We start from the raw sequence: 25,117 nt of genomic DNA, 5'->3' as shown, positions 1-25,117 counted from the left end.
TTCTGATACATGCCACACTATGGATGTACGTTGAAAACATTATGTAAGCGTACTAAGCCAGACACAAAAGGACAAATAATATGTGATCCCACTTCTATGAGGGATCTAAAGTCAAATTCAGAGACAAAGAACAGTGGTTGGCAGGGGCCGGGGGAGGAGCGAATGGGGAGTTACCGCTTGATGGGTGCAGAGTATGTTTGAGATAATATCAACATGAAGTTCTGCAGATGGATGGTGGTGAGGTCTCCCATTCCTACTAGAGAGAGTGAGACATTAGATGTTATTCTGCTTCGGTCCTGTTGTGTTGTATTTGATTTTTCTACTTTCATCAATCCTCATTTCCCTACCAGGAAAATATGAGAAAGCAAAATAAGATTTTATTGTACTATATATACAAAGGAAAGCAAAAATCTCCACTTTTATTGGAATGTTATCTTTAGCCCTGAGACTAAAATAATAGGGAAACTGTAAGTTTTTTTATTGAAAAACATTTACTGGGTACCTCCTAGGAGCTGTCCCCGGGACCGTAGATACAGCAGAGAGCAAGACAGACACGGTCCTGCTGCCAGGTCACATTCCAGAAGGGGAAGGTTAGGGAAGAAAAGGTTCAAACAATATTTCAGATACTGATGCATGCTGTGAGTGCAACGAAATGGTGATGTGATGAACTGGGGGAGGCGGCAGCCGGTCCTTCTGAGTGGTCAGGGAAAGTCTCTGTGAAGAGGTACATTTGAGGTAAAAGCTTGAATAGAAAGAAAGCCAGAGGCCAAGCACGGTGGTTCACACCTATAATCCCAGCACTTTGGGAGGACAAGACGCACAGATCACCTGAGGTCAGGAGTTTGAGACCAGCCTGGCCAACATGGTGAAACCCCTTCTCTACTAAAAATACAGAAATTAGCTGGGCATGGTGGCAGGCACCTGTAATCCCAGCTACTTGGGAGGCTGAGGCAGGTGGATTGCTTGAACCCAGGAGGCAGATGTTGCAGTGAGCCGAAACAGCACCACTGCACTCCGGCCTGGACAACACAGCAAGACTGTCTCAAAAGAAAAAAAAAAAGCCAGTGTGCCAAGATCCCTGGGCAAAACTTCCCTGCAGAGCAAACAGCAAGTGCAAAGGCTCTGAGGCAGGAGGCCACAGTGGAAGGAGGTGAGGCTGAACAGGCAGGCAGAGGCTACCTTTATAAAGCCTTATAGCCACCAAAAAGAGGATGGGTTTTACTCAAAGTGCAATTAGGAGCCATCGGAGCATTTCTTTTTTTTTTTTTTTGAGACAGAGTCTCACTCTGTTGCCCCGGCTGGAGTGCAGTGGCGTGATCTCAGCTCACTGCAAGCTCCACCTCCCCGGTTCATGCCATTCTTCTGCCTCGGCCTCCCGATTAGCTGGGACTACAGGCACCTGCCACTACACCCGGCTAGTTTTTTTTTGTATTTTTAGCAGAGACAGGATTTCACCGTGTTAGCCAGGATGGTCTCAATCTCCTGACCTCGTGATCCGCCCGCCTCGGCCTCCCAAAGTGCTGGGATTACAGGCGTGAGCCACCACGCCCAGCCTGCATTCCTTATTTTTTGAGACAGGATCTCACACTGTCACCACGGCTGGAGTACAGTGGCACAATCATGGTTCACTGCAGCCTTGAGCTCCTGGGCTCAAGTGATCTTCCCACCTCAGACCCTGAGAGTAGCTGGGACTACAGGTATGCACCAACCATGCCCAGCTAAGAGACTGGGTTTCACCAAGTTGTTCAGGCTGGTCTTGAACTCCTGGCCTCAAGTGATCAGCCCGCCTTGGCCTCCCAAAGTGCTGGGATTACAGGTGTGAGCTATCGAGCCCAGCCCACTGGAGCTTTTTAAGTGAGAAAGAATGTTATCTGACTTAAATTTTTTGAAAGTCAGGTGGCAGTTGAGTGGAGAAAGGATTCTGGGAGTTCAGGAGTAACGTAACACCAAATCAGGGTCAGCTGCAACTGTGGAGATGCTGGAGGGTGGACTTGTTACATGTGCACATTCAGGCTGGCGGGGTGGGGTTGATGGGGAGTAGGAAGTTAAGAAATCCTGGTGGGGCCTTGAGACCTGGGTCCTGGACTGAGAGAAAGCTCCTCTGAGGAGGATCTGGTGGGAGGCAGGGGATGGAGAATTGTGGCTGGACATGTTCCGTGTGAAAGGCCCAACATATCCATGTGGAGAGGCAGTCAGGCAGTCCATCCACAAACCTGAAGCTCTGTGAAGTTCCGGGCTGGAGACATCCATGGGGCGCCTTCGGTCTGTTGACAGTGTCTAAAGCGAGGGAGGGAGGGAGCCTCGTGGGGAGGAGCAGCTGGGGGCCCAGTGTTGAGAGGCGGGGCAAAAGAGGCAGCTGCGGGAGTTAGGAAGGAAGACTCGCTGATGAGGGAGCAGAAGCTGTGAAGGGCAGGGAGAGGTCACGTGTGTTGGTGCCACAGACCGAGTCATGTGGACAAGGAGAGGGTGTGCATGCTGGGGTGGTGTCGGTGGCTGGCGTCCTTGCAGCCAGTCCAGCTGGAGTAAGTGGAAGAGAGGACAGAAGTTGAGATGGATGCAGAGGTGGCCAACTGTAAAGGGAGCTGCAAAGGGCAGTCACTGGAGGGGATGTGAAGCTGGCAGTGGGCGACTGCTGGGGGCTGGGAACCAAGGCTCAAGCTGAGGCCTAAGCATGAACTGGAGCAGGAACGCTTCACCCTTTGGAACGCGTGTGGACAAGAATGCGAGCAGCTGGGCTTCATGATGGGAAGAGAAGCTTCAGCTGCGTGCATGCTTCTCAGCTTGCAGACTGGATTTTTCTGCCTCCCCTGTACCCACGTGGGACTGCGTTGCACATGAGCAGAAGTGATAGGTCAACTGTAAGGAAGGGGTGTGCTCTTCCCTGTCCCTGTCTCCACTGGGAGAAATACTCAGCAGACTGGGTGCTGATGAGGACAGCACACTAGGGCCTTGCTAAAAGAGTGGTCTGTCCACTGCTTTGACTTTATCCCAGGGCTTGTTGGAAACGCAGATTTACTGCACCCGAATTCTCATTTCGGCAAGCTCCTCAGGTAATATGTATGCACATCAAAGCCTAAGGAGCATTGCCATAGTGGGAGGATCAGCAGATTATGGCCTGTGGCCTGCTTTTTGAATAAAATTATATTAGAACACAAACATTCAATTACCCGCAAATACAGAGTTTTGACAGGCACAGCCTAAAATAATGACTCTCTGGTCCTTTACGGAAATTTTGCCGACACCTGCTCCAGGGTATGGAAGAGCAACAAGGTAAGTGCCTGGGCCTCCTAAACCATAGAAGCCCCTGCCATTCTAAGCCCTGGGCTCCTGCCCCGGGGACTGTGAAATGGAAGAGAAATAGAGTGTCTTGTTTCAACTACTACTGTTGGAGATCTGTGTTGCAGTATCACAACTAATACAGCCTTGCCTGCTTGTCTGAGTGTTGTCTCTAGTACCCGTGGTGCTAACTAGTGTACAGTAGTGTGTATGTGAAAGAAAAAGTATGGGAAAGGATACAATTACCTAGTGGTTAAAGAAGCGAGTCTTTTTTTCTGAGAAAGAGTCTCACTGTTGCCCAGGGTGGAGTGTAGTAGCGTGATCATGGCTCACTGCAGCCTCCAGCTCCTGGGCTTAAGTGATCTTCCCACCTCAGCCTCCCAAGTAGATGGGACTACAGGTGCAAGCCACCACGCCCGGCTAATTTTTAATTTTTGTATTTTTGAAGATACGGGGTTTTGCCATGTTGCCAGGCTGGTCTTGAACTCCTGGGCTCAAGTGATCTGCTCTCCTCAGCCTCTCAAAGTGTTGGGATTACAGGCGTGAGCCGCCATGCCTGGCCAGAAGTGAGTTTTAATTACTAGAGAATATTTCAATTATCCTGTGGTTGCGAGACAAAGTACCACAGGCAAAGACAGGAAAAAAAATTGTACTGCAGTCTTTACGATGTGAACTTTCACACACCAGTCTCCACGTATAGACATCCACGTGATGATTATTACACACTGGATTATGCTCACGCTGGGGGAAACGAAAACCACCTGAGTAATAAAGGAGGCAGCGGAGAAAACCGCTGCTGGTTTCTAGAACTTTCCATTTTAGTAGAGGTTCCATTAAACAGCATATTCTTTGGGGCCAGGCTGCCTGGATTCTAACTCCAGTTTCACCACATAACTAACCTCTCCATGCCTCAGTTTCCTCCTCTGTGAAATGGGGATGATAACAGCAACATAACTCATGCAGTTGTGAAGTTTAATGAATTAGTGTTTGGATAGTGTTTGGCACATAGCACCCCTAATTGACTACTCACTGAAACTGACCAAATTTTCCCATAAGCAGGGTGCCCATAGAACTGAAGCTTGAGAACTTACAATGAAGCGCACCTGCTACCTGCTGACCTACTTTTCTTCCTTACTCCTCCCTAATTCCCGTTTCCCTGCAGTGGTTACAAGGAGACCCTAGACTCCTCATTCAACCGTCTGCTGCCTGTTAACCGACTCATCTCCCTTGCCCCACCTGTTTTCCTTCCTTGCTATATAAATCCTTAACTTCAGGCCTGGGGAAGGAACGGATTGGAGGTTTGGCTTCTGTCTCTTCAGCTGACATCACCCGTAATGTAATAAAACCTTCTTCCCTAGCAACACTTGTCATCTCAGTGACTGGCTATCTGTTTGGTGAGCAACGGGGCCTAGACTGAACTCTGGGTGTTTCAGTAACATTATTATTCCATATAATTGCTATCATCAATTTAAATGAAAGAACATGAAACAACAGGAAAAATATAAAATTGGGCCTCAGGACTGGTGGGGGCAAGCGAGGCAGGCACTTTTATACATGGTGGGATGGGATTATAAATTGGTTGTTTGGCCGTATATGTAGTGCACCTTAAAACCTTCTAGCAATTAACTTCTAAGGAAAACAGCAAAAGATATGCACAAAACTTAGGTATTAGTGTGTGTGTGTGTTTTTAATGCATTCATTATTGTAACCAACTTTCTCCCAAAATAGATTTATAGCATTTAATAATTAAAACACATACGACAAAAACATTGTGTAGATATAAACATATTTTAAAAAATTTACTAGTAAGTATGAAAATCAAAAACAATTCCTAAGGTGTCATTTTATTTTCCCTCCATTACTGGCTCTTTCCCCATTTGGAAGCTTCCTTTATGTTTTTTAAAGCTGAGCAAGGATGACATGTGTTCATGTATATTATACAATGTAAAGAACAAAACTGGCTGTGTAGTAGCTCACACCTGTAATTCCAGTGTTTTGGGAGGCCAAGGTGGGAGGATAACTTAAGGACAGGAGTTTGAGACCAGCCTGGGCAACATAGTGAGACCCTGTCTCTACAAAAAAAAAAAAGGAAAAAAGGAAACCAAAACAAGGCCACATTGATTGGGCACTCTGGACAGAAAAAAAGTGATTGTACTGACATGTAATTGATATGTATGCTTGACAAAAAAAAAAAAAAGATTCCATTTTTCATGACTTTCTTTTTAATGCTCTACATGATTCTTTGCATGGCTTTCAGAGCACAATGATCATGTCTACTTGATTTTCTTCAAAAATTAAGATAAAAATCTTTTACTTGAGAGGGTGAGGTGGGAGGATTGCTTGAGGCCAGTAGTTGGAGACCAGCCTGGGAAACATAGGGAGACTTTGTCTCTATAAAAAATATAAATAAAAAATAAAAAGAGAAAGCTCTTAAGACTTCACTCAGTAGGTTTTCCTACCAAAATAACTGGTTACTGATGGTTTCATGCAGTTCACGAAATTAACTGACGATTTTAGTTGCAGCTTTTATCTTTCTGAATTCTGCCACTCATGTCTCTGCTTTCACTTCCTGTATCCACAATCTGACTGTGACATGTGATTATTAAAGATATAATCTATGTTGCCCCCTAGTGATTAATATGAACATAGGAAAAGTCCTGTAGACTTCCTCAGCTGTTCAGAGCTGTGGGGGCTTCTTATCATGCAGGATCTACCTGCTAGTTTCCATTATTTTATTGTTTAAGTCCTTTAATAGCTTGAGTTTTTACATTTTATTATATTACACAAGTCCAAGCTAAACTGTTTATTCTATGTAAAAGACAAGCAAGCAAAAGCAAACCAAGAAAACATTATAATCAATAAAATATTATCAAACAAGAAAAAGAAATACACCTCCTTTTAAAATTTATTTCTAGCTCTATTTTTGTGGACTGTTTTTAACCAGAGAAATAACCTAAATGCATGGTCTATTAAAAGTTAATTGACCAGGCGTGGTGGCTTACACTTGTAATCCCAGCACTTTGGAAGGGTGAGGCAGGCAGATCACTTGAGGTCAGGAGTTCGAGACCATCCTGGACAACATAGTGAAACCTCATCTCTACTAAAATACAAAAATTAGTTGACTGTGGTGATGTGTGCCTGTAATTCCAGCTACTCAGGAAGCTGAAGCAGAAGAATTGCTTGAACCTGGAAGGCAGAGGTTGTAGTGCACCGAGATTGTGCCACTGCACTCCAGCATGGGTGACAGAGTGAGACTCTGTCACCAAAAAAAAAAAAAAAAAAAAATCGATTTTCTTACTTTTGTATTTCCTGAAAATAATGAATGACAAGCAGGATCTTGAATACCTTGTGAAAAGGTCTGAGATAATGCACAGTGATGCTGTCTATGAGCCTTGTCTTATGAGGCCTTCATCTATAAGTTTTTCCTTACCCCTTTGGTAGGCACCCCCACCCCAGCTTTTTTTTTTTTTTTTTATTTAAAGGACAGGATCTCACTCTGTTGCCTAAGCTAGAGTGCAGCAGCACAATTTTGGCTCACTGCAGCCTCAACCTCCAGGGCTCGAGTAGTCCTCCTACCTCAGCCTCCCAAGTAGCTGGGATCACAAGTATGTGCCACCACGCCCAGCTAATTTCTTATTTCTTGTAGAGACAGAGTCTCACTATATTGCCTAGGCTGATCTCAAATTCCTGGGCTCAAGTGATCTTGCCACCTCAGCCTCTGAGTAGCTAGGACTACAGGCATGCACCACCACACTCGGCTAATTTTTGTATTCTTACTGTAGAGACAGGGGTCTCATTTTGTTGCCTAGGTTGGTCTTGAACTCCTGGGCTCAAGTGATTCTCCTGCGTTGGCCTCCCAAAGTGCTGGGATTACGGGCTTGAACTATGTGCCCAACCCCCTTTGATTTTTTTGTTTTTCTTCTTGTTTGCTTTACTCATAGGAAAGAATATACACATTTATAAATCCTGATTCAAAGACTACTTTTGTGTGAGGGTATTGAGTTTGATTTTTTTTCTCTTTCCATCTAGGTGGTGTGGCCTTTGGGAGGTGTGTGTGTGTGTGTGTGCGTGTGTGTGGTAGGATATGTGTTTAATTTTTTTAATTTATATTTTGGTGCTGTATGTTATGAAAGATTTGTTCATAGTGGATCAATGAACCATCTTTTCTAGGCAGTTTTGTTGAAAATGAAGGTTTCTCTTTGATTTCAAGAATGACTAAATTAAAAAACAACAACAAAGTATTAATTTTCTATTACTACCATAAAAAATTCTCACAAACTTAGTGGCTTAAAACAACATAAAGTTATCTTAGTTTTGTATATCAGAAATCTGACACCTGCCTCCCTTGGCTATAATGAAGCTGTGGCAGGGCTGTATTCCTTTCTGGAGGCTCTAGGGGGCAGTCTGTTTCTGTCCTGGCCTTTTCCAGCTCCTAAAGGCCGTCTGCATTCCTTGGCTTGTGGCCTCTTCCTCTGTTGTCAGAGCCAGCAACGCAGCATCTCCCTGACCCTGCTTCTGTCTCACATCTTTTTCTCTGAACACAGCCAGGAAAGGTTCACTTATTTTAAGGACTCGTGTGATTAGATTGGGCCCATCTTAAGGTTCTTAATTTAATCACGTATTTTATTATGCAGAGTCATATATTCAGGGGTTCCAGGGATTAGGATATGGACCCTTTTGTGGCAGGAGTTATAATTCTGCCTATTACAAATGATGTAAGAGCATATACATTACAGTGTTTAAAATAGTAATGAGTTGGAAATAAATATTCTACAATAAGAAAATGCTTAAGTTATAGGACAAATATTGGAGTACTAGGAAGCCTCTAAAAGTCATTGTAAGAGAATAACATAGGTGATGAAAGAAGTAGAATACAAAATTTATAAACAGTGTGATCCAGTACTGCATGTGGGGTGGGGTGATGCCCCACTGGGTGCATAGAATTGTGAGTGATTTTCATTTTCTTTTTTTGTATCTTTCTTTTTTGGGGAGGGAGGGTACTGTCTGCTGTAAGAATGTGTTACTACTATCACATCCATCTCCCCCAAAACTTTTAATTAAATCTTAAGGGAAAGTGTATTTTATTTAACAATGGTAAAAAGTAAGTATCTTAAAAGCAAATGCTAAAGTCCTAATAAAATTTACATTATGCTATAAAGGGACATAATTTAAAGGCAAAGGCAAAGTGAAACTTTCAGTAAGCATTCCCTAATAAAAGTCCTATAAAATGAGGTATGTAGTAATTACTTGGGCTGGGATTAAAGGGACATAAGAATGTCTTTACATACAAGTATAGCCAATATACAAAATGCACAACAGTCTAGTTACCATTAATCAAAATGGTGGGCAAGTATTATAAAAGTCACCATTAAAATACAGCTTTGTTAAAATATATATACCATAATATTTATGCAAACTAAAACTGACATTTCAAAATAATTATTTCTGTGTGCCCTAGACATTTGAGCAATTTAATACTTCTGCTGGAATACAGAGAGGAAGTCAGTAAGATGGAATGTATTTGGATTTCAACCAGTTATTTTTAAAGGAAAGCTATTACTTTAGAAACTAAAAACAAAACAAAAAGCAAAAACTTTAACCAGTGTCCCTTCATCTAGCTAATTAAATGTTGTTCGTTCACTATAGATATAGAATTTATTTAAAACCTCAAAATGATTGAAGTAACAGACTCAGCACTGTGACTTTGGGATTGAGTAGGCTATAAGACTAGGGTGCAATATGACCACACATTCTCTAATTCAATATTAAAACAAATTCCTGCAACCAAAGAAACAAGTAGTACTGGGTTAGGCCAGGTTCCCAAGTTCATTGTGTATTCTAGATCCATAGTGCTAATAAAGAGAAGACAATCACTTGTTTGCCTACCTTATTTCATTGTTAAAAAAATCACTAGGTCAAAATAATGGGTCAAGTTGTTGATTGAAAAACCCAGAATTAATTTTTTGTATTTGCTGGGATAAGCGAGATGCCTTAGTTCATTTTGTGCTGCTATAAAAGAATACCACAGACTAATTTCTAAAAAAACAGAAATTTTCTTGTAGTTCTAGAGACTGAGAAGCCCAAGATGAAGACACTGGCATCTGGTGAGGGCCTTCTTGCTGTCTCATCACATGGCAGAAGGGCAAGAGCACAAGAGAGCGAACCCATTCCGGAGAGTGTTTTTCATAATGGCATTAATCTGTTCTTAAGGGTGGAGCCCTCATGTCCTAAACACCTCCCATTAGACCCCACTTCCCAGTGCTGTTACATTTCGGATTCAGTCTCTAACACATGAATATCTGGGAGACACATTCAAACTATGGCACTAGGTTATTCTATACTAACAAATTATTCCCTAAACAGGCACAGATGACGCTCCAGGGCAACTGTCCCCTGGTGTGAATCAGCAATTCAGGTCACTTGACTCTTGTGATTGTGGCATCACAGGGAGACAAGAGGTCTCCCTGTTTTCTTTTTTTTTTTGAAACTTTAAGTTCTAGGGTACATGTGCACGACGTGCAGGTTTGTTACATACGTATACATGTGCCATGTTGGTGTGCTGCACCCTCCCCCCTACCCCTTCCCCACAATAGGCCCCGGTGTGTGATGTTCCCCTTCCTGTGTCCAAGTGATCTCATTGTTCAATTCCCACCTATGAGCGAGAACATGCGGTGTTTGGTTTTCTGTTCTTGTGATAGTTTGCTGAGAATGATGGTTTCCAGCTGCATCCGTGTCCCTACAAAGGACAAAAACTTATCCTTTTTTATGGCTGCATAGTATTCCATGGTGTATATGTGCCACATTTTCTTAAACCAGTCTGTCATTGATGGACATTTGGGTTGATTCCAAGTCTTTGCTATTGTGAATAGTGCCGCAATAAACATACGTGTGCATGTGTCTTTAGAGCAGCATGATTTATAATCCTTTGGGTATATTCCCAGTAATGGGATGGCTGGGTCAGATGGTATTTCTAGTTCTAGATCCTTGAGGAATCGCCACACTGTTTTCCACCATGGTTGAACTAGTTTACAGTCCCACCAACAGTGTAAAAGTGTTTCTATTTCTCTACATCCTCTCCAGTATCTGTTGTTTCCTGACTTTTTAATGATTGCCATTCTAACTGGTGTGAGATGGTATCTCATTGTGGTTTTGATTTGCATTTCTCTGATGGCGAGTGATGATGAGCATTTTTTCATGTGTCTGTTGGCTGTATGAATGTCTTGTTTTGAGAAGTGTCTGTTCATATCCTTTGCCCACTTTTTGATAGGGTTGTTTGCTTTTTTTTGGGTAAATTTGTTTGAGTTCTTTGTAGGTTCTGGATATTAGCCCTTTGTCAGATGAGTAGATTGCAAAAATTTTCTCCCATTCTGTAGGTTGCCTGTTCACTCTGATGGTAGTTTCTTTTGCTGTGCAGAAGCTCTTTAGTTTAATTAGATCCCATTTGTCAATTTTGGCTTTTGTTGCCATTGCTTTTGGTGTTTTAGACATAAAGTCCTTGCCCATGCCTGTGTCCTGAATGGTATTACCTAGGTTTTCTTATAGGGTTTTTATGGTTTTAGGTCTAACATTTAAGTCTCTAATCCATCATGAATTAATTTTCGTCTAAGGAGTAAGGAAAAGATCCAGTTTCAGCTTTCTACTTATGGCTAGCCAATTTTCCCAGCACCATTTATTAAATAGGGAAACCTTTCCCCATTTCTTGTTTTCGTCAGGTTTGTCAAAGATCAGATGGCTGTAGATGTGTGGTATTATTTCTGAGGACTCTGTTCTGTTCCATTGGTCTGTATTTCTGTTTTGGTACCACTACCATGATGTTTTGGTTACTGTAGCCTTGTCGGATAGTTTGAAGTCAGGTTTGAAGTCAGGGAGATTTTGGGCTGAGACAATCGGGTTTTCTAAATATACAATCATGTCATCTGCAAACGGGGACAATCTGACTTCTTCTTTTCCTAACCGAATACCCTTTATTTCTTTCTCTTGCCTGATTGCCCTAGCCAGAACTTCCAACACTATGTTGAATAGGAGTGGTGAGAGAGGGCATCCCTGTCTTGTGCCAGTTTTCAAAGGGAATGCTTCCAGTTTTTGCCCATTCAGTATGATATTGGCTGTGGGTTTGTCATAAATAGCTCTTATTATTTTGAGATACATTCCATCAATACCTAGTTTATTGAGAGTTTTTAAGCATGAAGGGCTGTTGAATTTTGTCAAAGGCCTTTTCTGCATCTATTGAGATAATCATGTGATTTTTGTCTTTGGTTCTGTTTATATGCTGGATTACGTTTATTGATTTGCATATGTTGAACCAGCCTTGCATCCCAGGGATGAAGCCCACTTGATCATGGTGGATAAGCTTTTTGATGTGCTGCTGGATTCAGTTTGCCAGTATTTTATTGAGGATTTTTGCATTGATGTTCATCAGGGATATTGGTCTAAAATTCTCTTTTTTTGTCGTGTCTCTGCCAGGCTTTGGTATCAGGATGATGCTGGCCTCATAAAATGAGTTAGGGAGGATTCCCTCTTTTTCTATTGATTGGAATAGTTTCAGAAGGAATGGTACCAACTCCTCCTTTTACCTCTGGTAGAATTCGACTGTGAATCCATCTGGTCCTGGACTTTTTTTCGTTGGTAGGCTATTAATTATTGCCTCAATTTCAGAGCCTGCTATTGGTCTATTCAGGGATTCAACTTCTTCCTGGTTTAGTCTTGGGAGAGTGTAAGTGTCCAGGAAATTATCCATTTCTTCTAGGTTTTCTAGTTCATTTGCGTAGAGGTGTTTATAGTATTCTCTGATGGTAGTTTGTATTTCTGTGAGGTCGGTGGTGATATCCCCTTTATCATTTTTTTATTGCATCTATTTGATTCTTCTCTCTTTTCTTCTTTATTAGTCTTGCTAGTGGTCTATCAATTTTGTTGATCTTTTCAAAAAACCAGCTCCTGGATTCATTGATTTTTTGGAGGATTTTTGTGTTTCTATCTCCTTCAGTTCTGCTCTGATCTTAGTTATTTCTTGCCTTCTGCTAGCTTTTGAATGTGTTTGCTCTTGCTTCTCTAGTTCTTTTAATTGTGATGTTAGGGTGTCAATTTTAGATCTTTCCTGCTTTCTCTTGTGGGCATTTAGTGCTATAAATTTCCCTCTAAACACTACTTTAAACGTGTTCCAGAGATTCTGGTATGTTGTATCTTTGTTCTCATTGGTTTCAAAGAACATCTTTATTTCTGCCTTCATTTCGTTATGTACCCAGTAGTCATTCAGGAGCAGGTTGTTCAGTTTCCATGCAGTTGAGCGGTTTTGATTGAGTTTCTTAGTCCTGAGTTCTAGTTTAATTGCACTGTGGTCTGAGAGACAGTTTGTTATCATTTCTGTTCTTTTACATTTGCTAAGGAGTGCATTACTTCCAACTATGTGGTCAATTTTGGAATAAGTGTGATGTGGTGCTGAGAAGGATGTATATTCTGTTTCTTTGGAGTGGAGAGTTCTGTAGATGTCTATTAGGTCCGCTTGGTGCAGAGTTGAGTTCAATTCCTGGATATCCTTGTTAACTTTCTGTCTCGTTGATCTGTGTAATGTGGACAGTGGGGTGTTAAAGTCTCCCATTATTATTGTATGGGAGTCTAAGTCTCTTTGTAAGTCTCTAAGGGCTTGCTTTATGAATCTGGGTGCTCCTGTATTGGGTGCATATATATTTAGGATAGTTAGCTCTTCCTGATGAATTGATCCCTTTACCATTGTGTAATGGCCTCCTTTGTCTCTTTTGATCTTTGATGGTTTAAAGTCTGTTTTATCAGAGACTAGGATTGCAACCCCTGCTTTTTTTTGTTTTCCATTTGCTTGGTAGATCTTCCTCTATCCCTTTATTTTGAGCCTATGTGAGACTCTGCATGTGAGATGGGTCTCCTGAATACAGCAAACTGATGGGTCTTGACTCTTTATCCAATTTGCCAGTCTGTGTCTTTTAATTGGAGCATTTAGTCCATTTACATTTAAGGTTAAGATTGTTATGTGTGAACTTGATCCTGTCATTATGATATTAACTGGTTATTTTGCTCGCTAGTTGATGCAGTTTCTTCCTAGCATCAATGGACTTTACATTTTGACATGTTTTTGCAATGGCTGGTACCTGTTGTTCCTTTCCATGTTTAGTGCTTCCTTCAGGATCTCTTTTAGGGCAGGCCTGGTGGTGACAAAATCTCTAAGCATTTGCTTGTCTGTAAAGCATTTTATTTCTCCTTCACTTGTGAAACTTAGTTTGGCTGGAGAGGTATCCCTGTTTTCAACTACAGCAGAAAGCATGAGGAGTATGCAGCCCACCTCTTCTATGCTTGGCCCAGTGGTGATATACAGTATATTTCTTCTGCTTACAGCCCATTGGCCTGAAATGGTCATGTGGTCCCACTCAAGGGGGAAGGAGGCTGGGAAATGGAAGCTTCTATGTGTCCTGAAAAGAAATGATTGGCATACTGCTGAGCACTACTTATGTTTAAACACACCCATACAATTTTGGAGAAGCTTTCCTTTATTTTTTATCCAGTTGGAGAGACTTTGGTCTCTAAACTTCAAAGCTGCGGGTAAGACCTGATCCTCATTCTAGAGAAAGTAGCTCTACTGTCCCAGCAGAAAGAAGTCTGACTTGAAGCTCCACCACTTTGGCTATCTTCAAAAGTGTTGGGTGTTCTTCAAAAGTGAGTGCCAATTCACTGTGGTACCTGGCACCTGGCCTTCCATGCTTTCATGTATTAGGGAAACTAGATATGTAGCACAGCTGCTGGAGAGTATTAGGATCCTAGTAACCTGGCTTTACAAACATGGTGTGTACTGCCTAGTTTTGCTTTTATTTCAGAAAAAATAAAATGTAAGATAATAAGAACAAATACATTTGAACTGCTGGACAACTATTCAAAAATAGTTTGCCAGAGTAACTTGTAAGCCTGAAATCTGTGTAGCCATGAAAGGGCTCATCATCAGCTTAATTCTGAAGCAGAACTTCGTGAAACACGTGGTAGTTATCTTGGAGGTAAAATGCTGGCTTTCTGATGGGAAGTGAAAGTGTCAATCAAGTTGTGTTGGGAGATGCAATAAAGGCTGAGGCAGTCTTGCAGCCCATGATTGTATGCACAGGCTAAGATGAGAAGGATGTTTCAAAAAACCAGGGGATATTATTGTAGCTTTTGAGCATGAGACAGCCTCAAAGCACTGGGAAAACTAGATGCTAGCAGGAGGCAGTAGAAGTGCAGGTGTGAGAAAAATAAAGGCTGGGCCAGCGTGCTGGCAGGAAATGGATAAAAAAGACAGGTTTGATAAATGTTTCAGAAAAAGAGAGCTGTCAGGATGAGGTAGAGTGAGCTTGGCAGCCTGGGTGTTGGCATGCCATTGATGGTCAAGACCAAATGCTGCTTATCCTATGCAGCCAGAAATTTTGCTTTAGAAATGACACTAGGGTTTTGCTCACAGCAACCACTGTCCTCTCTCTCATTCTCCCTGTCACTGGGTTACCTCCTCCTTGTCAATGACCTCTTCTGTGATACTGTCTCTTCAATCCACCATGGGCTTTTTCTCTGATTTTTTAAGAATAAGTGGAAATACCTAAATTGTTTGTTCTTTCAGTTGTAGAAAACATTGAAAACCAAAAGGAAAGAATTTAAAAACACTGTAATTGCACTACCCACCAAGAAGCACTTATGTTGGTATACAGTCATGTGTTGCTTAATGGTGGGGATATATTTTGAGAAATGTTTTATTAGGTGACTTCATTGTTGTACAGATATCATAGAGAGTATTTATACAAACCCAGATTGTATAGCTGACTACACACCTGTGATAGATGGTACAGCTGGCTGCTCCTAGTCTGCAAACCTGTACAGCATGTTACTGTACTGAATAAGGTGGGAAATTGTAATGCAATGGGAATCATTTGTTTATTTAAATATATCAAAACACATTTTGGTACAGTAAAAATACAATATAAAAGATAAAAAGATAAAAAATGGTTCACCTGTGTGGGGCACTTACCATGAATAGAGCTTGCAGGACTGGAAGTTGCTCTGGGTGAGTCAGTGAGTGGTGAATGGATGTGAAGGCCTAGGACATGGCTGCACACTACAATTCATAAGCACTACACTTAGGCACCTGACATTTATAACAAATATTGTTCTTTAACAAGAAATTAACCTTAGCTTACTGTAATTTGTTACTTTACAAACTTTTTAACTGTTAACTTTTCGATTGTTTTTTAAGCAACATTTAGGTTAAAACACAAACTCATGTACAGCTGTACAAAAATATTTTCTTTTTAAATATCCTTACTCTATAAGCTTTTTTTATTAAAAAATTATTTTTACTTTTAAAACTTTTTGTTAAAAACAAAGACACAAATACACACATTAGCCTGGGTCTACATGGGGTCAGGATCATCAGTATCACTGTTTTCCACCTCCACATCTTGTCCTGCTGGAAGGTGTTCAGGGGCAATAACCCACATGGAGCCATCATCTCCTGTGATAACAGTGCCCTCTTCTGGGGTACCCCCTCAAGGAACTGCCTGAGGCTATTTTAGAGTTAACTTAAATAAATAAGTAGAAGGAGTACACTCTAACAATAAAAAGTGTGTAAATACATAAGCCCAGTAATAGTCTATTATGATTAAGTGTTATGTACTATACATAAATATATATGCTGTACTATTGTAAGACTGGTAGTGCAGTAGGATTGTTTATGTACAACATCACCACAAACGTGAGCAATGCATTATGCTATAACGTTCTGATAGCTATGACATCATTAGATGATAGGAATTTTTCAGTTCCGTTATGATCTTATGGAACAACTATTGTATCTGTGGTCCATTGCTGGCTAAAGTGTCATCAGGAGATGCATGACTGTATCTTCTTCCAGACTTGTGTTTATGTGTGTGCTTTTACAAAAATGGAATATACACACTATTCTGGGAACTCCTTTTCTCATTTAATGCTCTGTGAAAAGCTAGACTTATTTATGAATGCTTATGAGACATTTTACTGGCATTTCACACTCAATGTGACAACACCATCCTTATCATTTCTAACCTATGCCTCATTTTTTAAAATTTTTCATTTCATTAACTTATCCAACATCTTTTGAGCCCACAATAGGGGCCTAACCACTTGATAATTGTCTTAGTTTGTTTTCTGTTGCTCTAACAGAATACCATGGACTGGGTAGTTTATAAAGAAAAGAAGTTTATTTAGCTCCTGGTTCTGGAGGCTGGGAAGTCCAAGAGCATGTTACCACCAGCATCTGGTGAGGGTTGTCCCATGGCAGAAGGGGGGAAGGACGGAAAGTGGAAGCAAGGGCACAAGACAGAGAGAAAATTTGGTCAAATTCATCCTCTTTATAAGGAGCCCACTCCCGTGATAACTAACCCACTTTCATGATAATGACATTAATTCATTAATCCATATAATCACGTCTTAAAATTCCCACCTCTCAACACTGTTACAATGGGGATTAAATTTTCAACACATAAATTTTTGGGAGGACACATTCAAACCATAGCAATGGTTAAAAATAAGCTCAGATACTCTCTTTTTTCCTTACCCTTCTCACATTTAATTATCTCTAAATCACTCATTCATTCAATAAATATTTTTTTCATCTGTCCTTACATGGCCTGTATGCAGGCTGTGCCCTCATGATTTTCTCATTCAGTAAAATTGAGCACCTACTATGTGTCAGATTTTGTTTCTGGCTCTGGGCATACCAAAGTGAACCAAATGGGGAAGGTACCTTCTATCATGGTGCTAGTATTCTAGAGGGGGGATAAATAATACTTCAATGTATTAGTTATCCATTATTGCATAGCAAATCACCCCAAAACTTAGTGACTTAGAATAACGACATTTACTATTTTACTGTGTTTGCGGGTTAGGAATTGGGGCATGCTTTAGTAGGTCCTCTGCTTCAGGGTCTCTCACAGGCTGCAGTCATCTCAAGACTCGACTTGGGGAGAATTGGCTTTCAAAGTCATTCATGTGGTTGTTGGCAAGATTCCGTTTCTTGCTGTGTTGGCTACAGGCTACTGTCAGTCCTGGCCACATGCACCTCTCTGTTAGGGCAGCTCACAATGCAAGCAAGAAAAGCCAGAGAGAGATAGAGAGAGAGAGGGAGAGTGCTGGGAAGACAAGAGTCATGGTCTTTTATGACCGATCTTGAAGTGACCTCCCATCACTATGCCATCTCCTATTTGTTAGGAACAAGTCCCTAGGTGGCCCACTGAAGGGGAGGGCATTACCCAGGGTTTGAATACCAGGGAATGGGGATCATTGTGAGCCATTTTAGAAGGCTGCCTCCCACAGTCAAGAAACAAGACAATTCCAGATCATACTCAGTGCTAGAGAGAAAATAGGATGGGGATAAGACAAAGAGCATCTGGGAGTGTTGGGGAGGTAGTCTTTAGTGAGTGTTTAGAGAGGACCTCACTGAGGAGGTAACAGTGAAGGAGAGAACTAAAGGGCAAGAAAGGGCCCACCTGGAAAGATTCAAGCCTTCCAGACAGAGGGAACAGAAAAGGCAAAGTGGCAGAATGAGCTCTGCCTGTTTGAGGAAGAGCGTGGAGCCCAGTGACATGGAGTGAATGAGCATGAAGGAAGTGGGCGCTGCTGAGATGAGGCCCTGGTAATGAGCACATGAGTGCATACCGTCTGTGTTTTGAAATACTGAGCAACTTCCCTATGTCACACCTTGTAAGTGACACAGCACATACAAGGATTTGAACCCAAGTCCATCTGATGCTAAAATCCATGTTTTTGCCACACTAGTGCCTTACAGAATTTACTAGAAGGGGATGCTGCTGGGTGGTGGTCAGCCACTCCAGGTGCCCACCACGTAAGTAAGACTTTCAGGGCTAAAACCAGGATAGTCTTGAGGAAATTGGGATAGCGGGTCACCCTCAAGACACAACAGGAGCACTGAGTTCTCTGACGTGATATGAAACCCAGCATGAGCCGGCAGCCCAGAGTCAGCCTAACAAGAAGTCGGCTGTGTCTTTTGTTACCAAGAAAACAAAACTGTAGCATAACCCCACCTTGTTGAAACAAAATGTTTACATTCTTCTGTTCCGCTTTGCTTAAATCATTCCTGTGGGACAAGCCAGCCTAACATACAGGTGTAGTCAGGGGCTAGGAGAGACCTAGACGGCCCCTGTACATTTTCAGTCACTGAAGCGAGACCTTCCTCAGGAAGGACTCCCAGCTCCCTTAGTCATCATTCCCTCTGGGCATCCTGCTTTTGGCATAATTACTGATACGAGCACCTCATGTCCCTTCCTGAATTATACCTACCCTCCCGCCTCCCCACCCCCTGTACACACTTTGCACAGTATCTGGCTCACGGAAGTGACTTCATGGAAATTCAACGGATGAACGACTGGACAATGAACAATGCACAGCAATGTGTGGTGTGGCAGAAAAGACTGCACCAGCAAAAACTGGAAGCTAAGCTTTGCGTATTTCCTTGCCTTGGTCACTTTGCAATTTCCTGGGTGCTTGAAACAGAAAGTCACTGATTCTAAGCCCCTGTGGGATCTGGGACCTCCCATCAAGGTGTCTGGAAAGTCCTCATTCTTTACTTCTCCATGCGATCCTACCCTGCAGACTAGCCCTGCTTTCGGAACCTCTCCTGTTACACATTCTGTGACCCTGAGACTCTCTTTTATTTTATTTATTTATTTATTTATTTATTTATTTATATATTCCCATGTTTCCAAAGGCATAATAGGGCAGTTAAGTATAGCTATGACTATGCCTTTCCATAGCCCAGAAGAGTCTGGAAAACTGGGAATACCCAAAGCTCAGGATGATATTGTGTACACAAAGTACTAGGTGGAGTAATGTTTAGATAGAAAGCAGACTCAGTCATATAAAATATACACATGATAGCATGATCTGCATTTCTGTGATGCTTCTGAAGTACAGAAGCATTCAGCACTTTCGTAACTCTTATTGCAAGTTACCTCTTCAATCATTTTTAAAATGCTTTAAAAATTTTTTAGCTTATTGAGGTATGACTGACAAAAATTGTATATATTTAAAGTGTACAACATGTTTTGATATATGTATACATTGTGAAATGATTACCACAATTAAGCTAATAAACATATCCATTATCTCACATTACATTTGTGTGTGTGTGTGCACGCACACACATAGTGAGAACACTTAAGATCTACTCTCAGCAAATATCAAGTATTTCAAGTATATCAAGTATGCAATATATTATTACTATGCACTCACCATGCTGTACGTTAGGTCTTCAGAATTTATTTATCTTATAGCTGAAAGTTTGTACCCTTTGACCAATGTCCCTGTTTCCACCATTCCTAGTGACCACTGTTCTACTCTGTTTTTATGAGTCTGGCTTTTTTTAGATTCCACATGTAAGTGAGATTATGCAGTATTTGTCTTTCTGTGACTGGCTTATTTTACTTAGCATAATGTCCTACTGGTTCATCTATGTTGCTGCAAATTGCAAGATTTCCTTATTTTTTTGAGGCTGAATAGTATTTTATTGTGTATGTATACACTACGTTTCTTTATCCATTCATTCATTGATGGACACTTACATTGATTCCGTATCTTGGCTATTGTGAATAATGCTGCAATAAACATAGGAGTGTAGATAGCTCTTTGATATACTGATTTCATTTTCCCTGGGTATATGCCTAGAAGAGGGATTGCTAGATCATATGGTGGTTCTAGTTTGAATATTTTGAGGAACCTCCATATTGTTTTCCATGATGGCTATACCGATTTACATTCCCACCAATAATGTGTAACAGTTCCCTTTCTCCACATCCTTGTCAACACTTATCTTTTGGCTTTTTGGTACTAGCCATCCTAACAAGTGTGAAGTGACATTTTATTGTGGTTTTGATTTGCATTGCCCTGATGATTAGTGATGTAGAACAGTTTTGTATATACCTGTTGGCCATTTATATGTCTTCTTTGGGAAAATGTCTATTCAGATTCTTTCCCCACTTTAAAATCCAGTTATTTGTTTTTTTGCTATTGAATTGTATGAATTTTTTATGTATTTTGGATAGTAACCATTTATTATATGTATAGTTTACAAATTTTCTCCCATTCTATAGGTTCTTTTTAAAATTTTACTACAAAGTTTAAAATTTTGTTTTAATTTTTGTGGGTACATAGTAGGTGTGTATATTTATGGGGTGTGTGAGATGTTTTGATACACGCAAATTGTGTCACAGAAAATAAGATATCCATCCCCTCAAGCATTTATCTTTTGTCTTATGATACAATTATACTCTTAGTTATTTTAAAATGTACAATTAAATTATCAAATAGTAGGTCTTATTCATTTTTTCTAACTATTTTTTTAGGTACCCATTAACCATCCCCACCCCCACCTCCTCCTTACCCCCCTCTATAGGTTCTTTTTATTTTGTTAATTTTTTTCCTTTGCTATGCAGAATAACATGTTTTCAAAGCAAGTTAAAGCTGCTCTCTACTTGGATTAAGAAATCAAAACATCTGAAGTGGCTCCAGCAGAAGGAAAGGCAAGATGGGAATCAACAAAGTTTAATCTACATTCTTTCTGCTTCTCCTTTTTTACCAACACTGTATTCAACTGTATAACAATCGTACCAATAAGCACGAGAATGATAGTTTTTAGTTTAAAGACTATTTCAGTTTTAGTCAGACTACTTCAGACCTCAGACTCCACATTTCAGACTCCAGACTTTAGACAACAGACTTCACACTCCAGACAACAGACTTTTAGACTCCAGCTTCAGACTTCAGACTCCAGATTGTATACTTCAGACAACAAACCCTAGACAACAGACTCCAGTCTCCACACTTCAAACAACAGACTCCACACTCCAGACAATAGACTTTTAGACTCCAGAACACACTTCGAACTTCAGACTCACTCCAGACTTCAGACTCCAGACCAGACTTCAGATTTCAGACTCCAGACCAGACCTCTGACTTCAGACCTCAGACCCCAGACCCCAGATTTCAGACTCCAGGCTTCAGAGTTTGGATTTTGGACTACTTCAGCTTTAGTCAGACAGACTTCGGTCAGACCACTTTTCACCTCTACTATCTAATCTCATCTTTTAAACAACCCTCTAAAAAGGTAACATTCCCAAGAAACTGAGGCCCAGAAACACTGAATGACATACTCAAGACTAACCACCTAGTAAGGGGGAGGCCACAGTTTCCCGTGGCTTTCTACTCTACCATTCATGGTAAATATATCTATTTACCTCTTCACCCTTTGAAGGCAGGAGACAATTTGAAAAGCCTAGATTGTTATTCAAGCCCTTACCCTGGCAACATGCACACGGTAGACCCTTCACTTAGCTGGTAGAAAGAACACAGGCTTGGGAAGAAGATGTCTGACGTTCACTCTCTGACGACACTCTTGCTTGCTTGTCTGATCTCTCTGAGCCTTGGGTGGCCCATCTACTAAACAGGGATAAGTTATTTCCTGGGGATGCTAAGAGCCTTCTGCTTCATGCCTGCAGTGCTGCTCATGTTGCCCCCTTGGAATTACTTGTTCAACTTCTTTCTTCCCTACTAGACTGTGAGCTTCTTCAGGGCAAAGACCAGGACTTTGTTGCTGTTAACCCCAGCAACTATCACCATGCCTGACCAAAGGGCATGCTGAATAAACATTGATTGTTCAAAACCACATGCCTGGTCCCTAGTAGGCACTTGCTGGTTACTGCTTTCTTCCCACCCTCCCTCTGCCACCCCTACCTCTCTGAGTCTGGAGAGGATGGCCATGTACTTGGCAGGAGGCAGTGTCCATAGGAAGTTCAGGTCCTTTGCAGCAGTCAGTTTCATTTCCTATGATTAAAATTTCTGTGAAACATATTATGCAAGAGCAGAATTTTAATATAGTCATTCCCTGGACGGTCTGGGCAAGACAGACCTACCCTGTACCAGTTCCTGGCACGGCTGGTGTTGGCCCAGTTATGCAAGTTTCTGAGGTTTAAAACAGAACAACAAACTTCCAGTGTTGCTATGAATGCCAAAGCAAACTTTCTCAGCAGAGTGGTTCCTCATTCTTGGAAAAGAGAGGAATGTCCTTTTCTTTTCCCTGTCTCCTCTTCTCTGAGAGAAAAGCGATAATTTATTATTGAGATTGCAGATTGGGCCTTGACCCCTTCTCCTTTGACAAAGAGGCAAAACAAAATAAAATAAAATTTTCATTAATGCATTCCTCTTTCCCCTTTCTCTGTCCCCTCCCCTTTCCTGTTCTCTATATCTCTGCTTCTGAATGTACCCCCAACTTGTTTCCAAATACTTCCTCCTGCACTGTCCCACCTGACCCTCTGCTAGGTAATGCCCTCTGCTCTCTTTTTGCCATCAACAGTCTCATTTCCTGAGAGACACTTAGCTCATCTAGTTGGTTAGAAGAAAACATTATGATTGATCTAATTCATATTGAAGTGTGAATGACTGAAAGCCCAATATATTTACATTTCTTCATATAATTGCCTTTTAACCAAAGGGGCTTATTAATCCAAGTGAACACTTTCCACGTAGAATTCCCGTAAAGAATCTTGGGCTGGTTATTCCTCTGAGTGTCCCTCAGGGAATGACAATTTCTTCATAACTTCTGTCTTTCTCTTCAAGAGTAAAATGAAGGGAATTGTCAGTGATCTCATATTGGGTCTACATTGGGGATTATACCCTCAGTGAGCTAGAGATGGGACAAGTTTAGGGACTGATTTTCTTAGAGGCAATCATTACCTGGTAATTTTCCTGGCAATTGAATTATGATCTTAGAAACAAATGCTTTTAAATAAAAGGTCAGCTGGGTATGGTGGCTCATGCCTGTAATCCCAGCACTTTGGGAGGCCAAGGCAGGCAGATCACTTGAGGTCAGAAGTTCAAGACCAGCCTGGCCAACATGGTGAAACTCCGTCTGTACTAAAAAAAAAAAAAAAAAAAAAAAAAAAATGCAAAATTTAGCCTGGTGTGGTGGTGCACACCTATAATCTCAGCTACTTGGGAGGCAGGAGAATCGCTTCAACCTGGGAGGTGGACGTTGCAGTGAGCCGAGATTGCACCGCTGCACTCTAGCCTGGGTGAAAGAGCAAGACTCCGTCTCAAAAACAAACAAATAAACAAACAAACCTTCTGGTCTTGGTGGGTGGTAGTAGTAGCCCCAAGTTCTCAGAGATCTCAGTGCTGATCTGGGACGATGCCCGGGAGGGCAAGGATTCCAAAGAGAAGCTGGTGCTGGAGTTCACCTTCACTAAGCCAGTGCTTTCTGTGCTCATGCGCCATGACGAGATCGTGATGGTGCTGAAGAACCGCATCTGTGTGTACTCCTTCCCAGACAATCCCCGAAAGCTGTTTGAGTTTGATACCTGGGACAACCCCAAGGGGCTCTGTGACCTCTGCCCCAGCCTGGAGAAGCAACTGTTAAGTGTTCCTGGGACATAAGTGTGGGAGTCTGCAACTTGTGGACCTGGCGAGCACAATGCCTGGCACCTCGTCTGCTCCATTCACCATCAATGCACACCAGAGTGACATAGCCTGTGTGTCTCTAAACCAGCCAGGGACTGTAGTGGCCTCAGCCTCCCAGAAGGGTACCCTTATTCACCTCTTTGACACACCATTCAAGGAGAAACTGGTAGAGCTGTGCCGAGGCACTGACCCTGCCACCGTCTACTGCATTAACTTCAGCCACGACTCCTTCCTCTGTGCTTCCAGTGATAAAGGCACCGTCCATATCTTTGCTCTCAAGGATACCCGCCTCAACCACCGCTCCGCACTGGCTCACTGTGGGCAAGGGCCTATCATTGGGCAGTACGTGGACCCTCAGTGGAGCCTGGCGAGCTTCACTGTGCCTGCTGAGTCAGCTTGCATCTGCGTCTTCTGTCGCAATACTTCCAAGAACGTCAATTGTGTCATTGCCATCTGCGTAGATGGGACCTTCCACAAATAGTCTTCACTCCTGATGGAAACTGCAACAGAGAGGCTTTTGATGCGTACCTTGACATCTGTGATGATGATGACTTTTAAGGACCCTGGGGGCTGTGCTAGGGACCTGCGGTGGCAGACTGCAGAGCTAAGCCTTGGCAGTGGGGCGTGCTTGGAAGCCACCAGCCAGCAAGCGTTAATGGGGCCGGTGCCCACTTTCCACTCAGCAGAGCTATGTCTAAATAAAGAGCTCACTTCCCCCCAGCACTTCTTGATGACTGTGTGCCCCAAGGGCCAGGCCAGAGACCTAGGAAGGCAGCAACCCCTTGGGATCCCTAACCTGGAGGAAATTGTCAGGGACCTAGAAGGAGTGCCCTAATCCAACCTGGGGATTTTTAAAAAGCTTCCTAGGAAGAGATGATCTCTGATGTGATGAATACAAATAAAAGACCCTTAATGGCAAACAACAACAACAACAACAGAAAAACAACAAAAAGCAAACATCAGGTACTGTTGGTAATTTACATGTGCCATCTCACCAAATTTTCATAACAACCCTATGAAGTCCATTTCACAGAGACGATAACTTGCTCAAAATCGTGCAGTTAGCAAGATGGCTCAGAATCTCTATTCATAACCACTATACACACTGCCTTTGTTATGTTTCATGTTATCAGAAATGTTATCACTTTGGAATGTTATTTATCACAACAGACAAAACCTAATCAACAGACATCATCCTAACCTTCTAAAAGTCAATCTGAACAGTTTGACAAAATGAAAACTTAATGTAGACTAAGACCCCATTGTACCCAACCTTGTATACTCAAGGTTGATGAGGTACTATGCCAGCTATTCTCTAGTTACTTGGTGAGGCCATCACTAATCTCAGTAGATTCTGGGG

The 25,117-nt window shown here is 41.8% G+C and overlaps 1 pseudogene; it reads left to right on the top strand.

The window, feature by feature from the left end:
• The first annotated feature begins 23,418 nt into the window (after positions 1-23,418).
• Positions 23,419-24,842, top strand: LOC105463628 (WD repeat domain phosphoinositide-interacting protein 4 pseudogene; annotated as a pseudogene).
• The last annotated feature ends 275 nt before the right edge of the window (positions 24,843-25,117 follow it).

Source organism: Macaca nemestrina, chromosome 3 (assembly GCF_043159975.1).
Source record: "Macaca nemestrina isolate mMacNem1 chromosome 3, mMacNem.hap1, whole genome shotgun sequence".
NCBI lineage: Eukaryota > Metazoa > Chordata > Mammalia > Primates > Cercopithecidae > Macaca > Macaca nemestrina.
The sequence above is the reverse complement of the archived record's forward strand: the minus strand, read 5'-3'. Positions and strand labels throughout refer to the sequence as shown.